Raw genomic sequence first — 9,432 nt, forward strand, 5'->3', positions numbered from 1 at the left:
GGTGAAACATGGTTCTCACTTGTGGTGGAAAGTCAGCCGAGAGATTTCATAAGGGTGGTGATTATGTTGCTGTCACACCACTGGCAAGGATGGGGAAATGCAGAAAAAAACTGGAACCATTTTGGTTGGAAAAGACCTTTTACAGTCATGTTCTTAAAGCAAATCTGAGAGAAACTTGTGACAGTGTCCACTGTAAATGTACATTTTCTCCTGGAAAAGAAAGCAGAGAAGGGCACTCCTTATGTTTGTGCCACTGCATTCCCTCTTTTTCTTGTAAAATAGAGGAATTGTGCATTTCAAGAGCTGAGGAAGCACAAGGAGATGAAGAAGAGCAAGGAGCCAGCAAGGATTTGCTGCACATTACTAGCTGTGTCCACATCCTACACAGACTACACAGATCCTGTTGGTAGGAAGCTTTGTCTGTTTTAGTGTTTGGGGAAAATTCCAAACTCATTCCAGCTCCTGAGGAAAGATCCACCCAGCCTTCCCACCTGAGGTGTGCCAGCAGGTACAGGCAGGCCCCATCAGCCATCAGGGTGAAAACACATTGCACAACCCAAATTACCTTCCTGAGAAGCTTCTTCTGTAACACTTGGACTCAGCTTGTGTGTCCTTCACTGTACCTCCTGAGAAGCACTTCCTTTGCAGTTCTTTGCACTAACAGGCTCTTACTAAACCCAGCTGGAAATCACATTATTCTGCAAAATTTAAACACAAAAATATAAATTTCAGTGACTTTTCACTTGGAGAAGAATACTGCAAATATCACCTGAAAATGTGATTAGTCCTTTCTTACTTGTTTATTTCTTTTTTCCCCCCTCTGCTGTTTGCAGGAAGTCTTCCAGGCCAGGCTGGAACAATCTGTTCAAGGGGAAGGTGTTTCTGTCCATGGAATTGGATGGGCTTTAAGGTCTCTTCCAACCAAAACCATTGCATGACTCCATGAAGAATATTATGTCCTTTAACAGTCTCATCCCCTTTTATCAACTACATGTTTAAGGATCATGCTGTGGGGTGGCACAGGTTCAGAAACCTCTCAGAGGTTCATGGAACCTCTCTGTCTCCAAACAGGATGATGTGAGCACCAGAATATTTCAAATACAGTAAATTAATTTAATCACTTAGCTTTAGCTGTCTTAAAATGCATAATGTAAATGATTTATGTGTTCTTGCTCTATAATCATGTAAGGAAATGGACAGCATAAATTAGATCCAGAGGTAATTATCTCTCTCCATTGACAAGAAAACCCAGGCAGCAGCTTAGACAAGATGCTTGACTCCATAAAGATGGACAAGATGAATCTGATTTGGGGAGTCCTTCAGTGTTATTGTTGACAAGGTTATTTTTCTAAACAGTCATTGCTGCAGGCAGCACGAGTTCTAGATTTAAGGACAACTGGAGTATTTGAGTTCTAATCAGCATTTCTTTGTATTCCTTCCCTTTGTTATGGACAGTGACCAGCTTATCTTCTCTTTCATAAGTGAAATAATGGAACTTATGGAACTGTGCTTTCAGAAAAAGTCTGCAGAAGCAGTTGAAATAGAAAATCAAAGAAATAAAATACCCCTTTGCAGAATTACACTCTTACAATTAGCTTTTACAACTTTATCACATTTCAGAAGGGCTTAAATGATTCTCCTTTATTCTCCCCAGGGGAGAAAGAACATTAAAAGCCCAGTCAAGTTATTCAGCCAGTTTCAAGCAAGAACTCGTGTTTTCCACACATAGAATTGTCTTACAAAATCCCAGACACCCACTCACTCCATGAGGACAATCTTGTCACTTTTATTGGAGGGAAACGAGGGGGAGCGGAGCTGAGGGATATAATTCATCCTGTCACTCAGGAGCCTTTATCAAGATCAAAAGGGAGGAACTGTATTTTGTAGCTGGACCAGTTCCTTGCTCAACCTGCACCCAGCACCACCTGGCTTACCTAATTGCCTTGATTCACCTGGAGTGGCTGCATCCACATTTCATCACAACCCATCCTTTCTTTTGGGGTCTTCCTCCTCCTGCATCCCTGTGAAGGGCAAAGAAGCAGAAATGGAAAGTTAATGCTACCTAAGCCTCACCATTCTTGTTTGTCAGACAGAATTTATCTAAAACAACCTATAAAGTGTCTAGTTTATTTATATTTTGGCTTGCAGTTGCATTTGGAAACATAAATTTGCATAGGTGACATAGGCACAGGACACACTAACTTCACATCCCCAGGTGCACAAGTGCAGCTCGCTCTGGAAACACAGGGATTTGGTAACTGCAACTTCAGTGCTGTAAAACAAAGGCTACAACTCAGACAATCAAAACCTGTGCCTTTGCATATCTGTAATAACAATATCTGTTGGAAACTTCTTGCCCATTTATTAGGAACCCTAAAAATAATTAAATATTCCTTTCATGGTAGTGTCCAACATATAAAGAGCAGATAATAAATTCAATCAATCAATAGAAGGGGTGTTAAGCATAGATAAGTGAGTGTTGCATTGCAGTGCCTCTTTTTAGAGGGTTTTAAATCATAAACATCTTCAAACAGGGCTAATGTGTCATTGCTCCTGCTCAGGGACAAAACCCAGCAGTTCAGTTCAAAGTTTCCTTTATTCTTCTTACTTATAATCAAAATGTTTCATTTTTCAGGCAGAACCTTTAATTATCTTCTCCAAAAAACATTTCAAGAGTCTATATGGTTAAAATTGTTAAGAAACATACGTTAAGAAAAGGATCGACAGGTCTCAAAAATTCAGTAGAATGGAAACATTCATTAAGTATAACAAATATTTAAATATTTCCTTGCACAATCCCTGCAGAGCTTACATGGATCAGCAATGGTTTATCATTATCCTTTTCCAATGTCATCAGATAAGTTATCTCAAGAATCTGATTTGCAGTAGATAAGCAAGTGCTCAAAGTCTAAAAACCTCCCATCACTAATGATTATTAATGCTGACCAGATTATTTAATGCTCCCTTGGGGTTTTTTTAGAGTATTTTTTTATGCTCTTCAATCAAAACTAACCTGCATTATTGAAAGAAATATTGGTAAAAATACAGTTTAACTATTCCCAGCTGTTTTTTACTTAAGCTTTTTCTGATTCTGACAATGAGTCAGTAAATAAAGAGTAAATGTACATAGAAATTATCAGCGTATGCACCATTTAAAACTACCTAAGCAAAACACAAGAGCAAAAGTTTTAGGGGGGAAAAAGGCATCTTTAAAATATAATGAAATGCTAGAAATGAGTCAGATAAAGCAGCTTCTGAGGGACGCAAACTCAGAAAGTAACTGGGAAAATTATAATAATAATAATGGAGAATAAAATTTATATATCTATATCTATCTATATAAAATATATAATATGGAGAATAAAAACCATGCAAACAGTGTAGATTCAAGGTGAATTTTCCTGTGCTGTCCTTTTCCTCTCAGTTCTGCATCCTTGAACTGAGGGATTCCTACTGAGACAAGTCCATTAAGGGACTAGATGTTTATTTGGATTCATGGGTTACTGTTCCATAGGTTAAGTGGTTGGAATGCTTTGTTGTTCTAGTATGGGATCTTCTTTAGGTGCTCCATGAGCCACCTGGAGTGTTAACCCTGGAAGGAAATTGCATTATAAATCCTTTTGCTCCAGCCCAGCAAGATGGATATTAGTGGATATTATGCCAGTATTGCAATTGACTTCCCTTAATTGCTCCTAATCCTTGATGAGACAAACAGAGGCCTTGGGCTGTGCCTGTGGGATACTTCTCAAGTACTAATTGGATAATCTTAGCTCTGAGCAGCTAAAACCATCACCTTTGTTCATGTCCTGATTGATCACAGGTTGCAAACCAGAGGAGGCACCAAAGCACTCCAGGTCCTGTGCTTTGGGCATGGAACAGAAAGCTTGAGAGCAGCTGGGATTATCCCAGGATAATGGATGGAAATACATTATCTAGAAATTACAAGATCTAGAAATACAACCTTTACCATAGTGGGATCTCCCCTGCCCTGGGACAACAATAGGGTAAATAATTAAAGGACAACAGGCTCAGTAATTAATTTGCACCTTTAGGGATTATATCAGGGATACAGTGAAATTAAATTTCCCGTTGGAAGAGGCATGATAGGATTGTGGGAGTTGCAGAGGGAAACAAAGTAATGAGTTTAACCATGCAAGGCTGAGTCAGGCCCAGCCACTGCTGGTCTCTCACATGGAGCAAGCAATGGAAACACCATATCCCTTTCTATTTTTTATAAGATAAATTGAAAGAAAAGGCTTTTTGAGAGGCCGTGCAGCTTTTCCTGAGCTCCTTTCCTTGGGGAAGAGGTTTAGGAGGAGAAGGGAACTCAAGGACTCTGACCTGCCATCCGAACTCTGAGGCTCTCCCCCTCAGAAAACGATGTGCCAAAAAATGGGTAGCAAACACTTCCTGTGGTAAAAAATCACCTCAGATGTGCCATTTGTCCTCCTGGGCACTGGCACAGCCTCACAGCACCCAAGGGTATCCCCACAAAGCAGGAGCTGAGGAGCAGGCCTGCACATCACGGGGAGCAGCAGTGACAAGTGTGAGGCCATGGGCTGAACCCCCTTGTCACGGCTGCGGGCAGACAAGGCCTCTCCTTTATGCACAAACGCTCACGATTTGGTGGCAAAACAAGTGAACCAAATTCTCACACTCTGAAATTTCATGTGGACAATGATTCTTCTTGTTCAGGAGGTGGAATATCTTCTCTAAAATATACAGGTTTGGGGGGGGGGGATGAAATTTGTAAATTATAAGTCCTGTGTAGTCCTAGCTTCTAAATCCGCCATTATTTCAAAATAACTCACCCAAAAATATTAGAGTTTTCATCTCATTTTTCCCTCTCTTTCATGAGCTACTTAAAAGTTGGAATTCTTGTCTGGAGATAATTTGGGTTCTTTTACTCCCAGAGCAGAGCATTGATTAAATAGCTCCAGCTGTAAAGCTGCTATAAAGTGTTACAATTGCTGCACCTTTTCATTATCAAATACACCTAGTGCAAATGTAACCCAGGAGAAAGATATTTTTTTTAATGTTGTCATTTGTTATAGTGATTTGGATAACATTTCTGTGTTATCCACAGCAGCTGTATTTAAGGGTTTTTTTTATATTGCCATTTGTTATTGTGATTTGGAGAACATTTCTGTGTTATTCTCAGCGCCTGTTCCAGGGAGGAATTCATCCAAAGGAAAACTGGCCCATTTCCAGGTGCTACAGCGGGATTCTGCCACAGGGGGGCAAACTTGGATAATTTTTCCCCTCATCCCTTCCCTGTTTTTTTTTCCTTGAGAACTCTTCCAGCTGATTCAATTCTCGAGGCTCTCCAAGCTTCCTCTCCTTAGCTGTCCAAATAGCAATCAATTTGAAACTCAGCTGCCTCTCACAGTGGTTTTCTCCAGATCCACATTCAAACACTCCTTTGAAATAATCTGGAAAATAAATTTTTTTAAGTTTTAATTTGATTTCAAGTCATAAGGGGAAATGCTGACTCCAGAATTGAGGAGGTCAAATAAAATACCCCCAGTAGCTGAGGATTACACTCCAAAATCAATGATTTCACATTTTGGGTTTAGAAAATGCAAAGTCTAATCCTGACATGTATTCCATGGTCACCTGGATGCATTTACCAGCAGGGGGGAGCACACAGCTGCAGCCAATATTCAGCTTTAGTAAGCACCAGTGCACCTGGAGCAGGCAAGGTTTACTCCCAGTTCCAGGTGGGAATGATGCTAAAAGTGTCAAGCAGCGACCAGAGGCCAAGGTGAGCTCAGAGATGAGTTCTGGGCTTGCCAGGTTCCAGGTGTCCCAGTGGGAAACTTGTTAAAAGATTTTCTTTGCAGAGACAAGAGGGATTATCTTGCTGTCTTCAGATTCAGACAAGAACACCAGGCACACCCTGGTTCATGCAACTGAAGAGTGACAGCAGACAATAAAACACTGCATGAAGGAGGCAGCTATGCCTCAAACTTGCTTTTAATATCTGAGGTCATATTTAAGAGCTTGTTAGTCGAGAGAGAATTCCTTTTCCAGGAATCTTCTGTTCCACGGGATTGCAGCCCTGAAGAAGCAACACCAAATCAAATTATATTCCACAGACTTTTATTTTCCCAAAGCCATGTTTTCATTAAGAGAAAAATGGAAGGTTTTTATTTCCTTGGACACTGGGGAATGGCTTCAAATTGCCAGAGGATGGGTTTGGATTGGATATTGGGAAGAAATTCTTCCCTGAGGGCAGTGAGGCCCTGGCTACATGAAAGGACTGCAGTTGGTGCTGATCAAGGCCTGAAAGGCACCATAATACAAGGAATACAAGGATGGGGAACTGGGATCTTGTGCAGCTCTCTGGAAAAGCCAACTGCTTGGATTTGTTGGCATGATATCTGTTATCTTGGCACACTGACAACAAATTTGCAGGACATTAGCTGGGATCTCTCCTCCTCTGCTCTGTAAGTCACTGGGTGTATTCATGATAAGAAATACCAGCAGATTTTACTAAGCACAGCTGCCTAAATCTGGATATTACTCTGGATATCCCCCCAATATTTATTCCAAACCAGCTTTGTGGGGGAAGAAAGAGTGGCAGAATCCCAGGAGTAACAAAACTGGAGAGAGTAGCCCAGAGGTAAATCCCTTCCCAAGGTGTTATTACGGAGAGATGGAGGTGGCAAGATAACTCACACAGGCAGTGAAACTATCCAGGGATATTCAGATTTTGGACTGGGGAGTGTAGCAAGGATGCAAATCAAGAGTTTATACTGAAAAAAGGAGATGCTGGTTAAAGATATAACACAGGGCCTTTCATCATCAACTATTCTTAAATATAAGCAGTCAAAATGAGGAACTCGGGGCCATGCTGCAGAGAACTGAAAGGATTAAAGGGACAAAAAGGAGTTGATATTTTTCATTGGAGGTGACACATTTCAGAGAGGTGCTCAAACTGTAAATTACAGCCCCAAGAATACCTTATTTGAGTCAGGGGAAAGTTTCCTCAGCACTTTTTCTACTACATTCTTAGGCACTACTGAATTTCACCTCATTCCAGAGACCACAGAATTCAGGACTGTTGGGTGGATGGTCACATTGGCAGAGTTTTCTCTCACCTCACAGGCTGTCAGCATGTCTCACCTTCTTACTCAAGGGATTTTTTTATTTAAGAGTTGGTAGGAGCAATAAAAAGGAGAGGTGGGTTAATAAAAGAGGGTTTAAAACTACCCAGAGAGCATCTCTTTCATTCTCACACACCCAAAGCCTGCAACTTCAATCCTAGGGTTAAAAATCTTACATCACCACCACTTATATTGAGCAAATTTTGTGTGCTGCAATATCACACTTTTAGCTCATGTCCCATAGCTGATATTTAAATAATTTTAATGAGCATTTTGCTGGGTAGTCCCTGCCTGCTTTACTTTGCTCATTGCTGTGCACAGCTGATGGATTTCTGATTCAGCAAACTGGAGCTTCACAATGGGGTGTTGAAACACAGCATCAGAAAATCCCACCTGGAGTTTGTATCCCATCTATTTCCCTAAAAAAGCCCAGGTAGAACGTTCCAAAATTGTTTGGCTCCTCTCTCCCTGACGTAACACACAGAATGCAGGAAACCTTAGTTTGAAGTTTAATTATGTTTGGTTTTGGTTTTTATGGCATAGATATTTTAATATGCAATTTTTATGTAGCTTTGGGTTTGGTGTGGAGTTTTTTATTTGATTTTTTTTTTTGTCATGGTGTGTGTAGATATAACACCCGCATCAACAAGAAAATAAAGACAAAAATAAAACCCACAAATCCTCTTTGAGCTTCATGAGGAGCCAAAGCCTGGTAAATCCACTGTTGCAACAGATCAAAGGGGTTTAGGGTATTTCATCATTCCAGAGGAACAGAAGAAGGTTAAGTGAATATTTGGGACCTCTGGCATGAGGATGCAATTCCAAAGGTCCTAATAAATCAGTGGAAGTGGAATGAATAATTCCCGAGAGGAGCCACCCTTTAAATCAGAGCTGCCTCTTCCCACATGGAATAAGTCCCTGTCGATTCAGCCCATGTAGGATAATAAAATAAACACTAATTAATCCCTATTGAAGCTGGGTTTATTTCTTTCTTCAGGCCTCCACTTTTGGGCACTGGGATAATGCCCTGATCTGATGAGGTCTTTCTTTTGCCCTCTCCTGCCTGTTTGTTGTTCTGGATACCCCACAGACCAGGAACCAAAGCTGATCCAACTGGTTGTGAAGGGGCAGAAAAGCCCACGTAAGCAAACCCCAGCCCTTCACTGACTGGGATCCAACTGGTGTGCACAGTTCTGCTCCCAAAAGTGGAATTATGAGTCAGAGTGAAATTGAAGGTCATGCAGATCGCTGTGTGCAGCAATTCTTGCAGGCAATATGGGCTTTATTTGCATAATTAGCTTGTTCTTGCTCAATAATCTCCTCACAGGACTGGATTCTGGATGTTTTTGCTGGATTTTTCAGGTGTTATATGCTATTAAAACCCCAAAAAGCAAGGGATAGCACTTTAAAAAATACCTTTGTTTTTATTTCATGAATACATTTAAACTGAATCTCTTCTAACCCATCACAAATTGGAATAAGAGCTCCAGTGGGTACCTTTGTGTCAACACCTTCAATCAATAAACTGGATTAATTGGCACAAAAAGATAGCATGGTGGCTGAGCATGTTATTTTTTAGAATGGAAAAAAACCCCCACAAAATCAAAATCTCAAATATAAACATATTTACCCTTCTAAGCCTAACCACCCTGCAGATAAAACACACAGATAGGGTAAATAAGACTTGAGTGGTAAATATTTGTAAGGATGGAACAGTCAGTAGGGAGAGTTCTAGACCATTTCCAGAACCTAAACCATCCCTAAAAGGTGTATTTTCACATCTATTTTTCTGTGTTTTCAGGTGTTACTTCCAAGAGAGAATACAGACCTGTTAGGGGAAAACTATTTTTTTCAGACTAGATTGAGTTTAGTGACCAGACAAATCAGTAAAGATTATTTCATTTGATTTTTCCTCATCTATCACCAAGGATAAGAGGATATAAGGAAGATGCATTTATATTTTTCTGAGAAAATAGAAAAATACCCTTGGGAGGCCAAGAGCTTAAGTGAGGAACATCCTCAGCATTCCCCAGTTAAGAAGAGAGTGAAAGAATTAATATTTTGATGTAAATCTGCCACAATCCATGGAGGAGATGAGGGACAAGTTGAACTGAAGGGCCATGGACTGAGATGAAACCTTAGGTACAACATTGCTCTTGTAAGTTTAATTACAAAGGATGCAGGATTGCTTCTCCCAGCTCAGTTTTTGAGAGAAAACAGCCATAAATATCCTCTGGAAAGCACAGTCCTGCCTTTAGGAGTGTGATCCAAGCATGCCCATGGGATGAGGTCCCTGAGGGGGATGGCAGCCAGGAAAACTGAG

This window comes from Ammospiza caudacuta, chromosome 6 (assembly GCF_027887145.1).
Source record: "Ammospiza caudacuta isolate bAmmCau1 chromosome 6, bAmmCau1.pri, whole genome shotgun sequence".
Classification (NCBI taxonomy): domain Eukaryota; kingdom Metazoa; phylum Chordata; class Aves; order Passeriformes; family Passerellidae; genus Ammospiza; species Ammospiza caudacuta.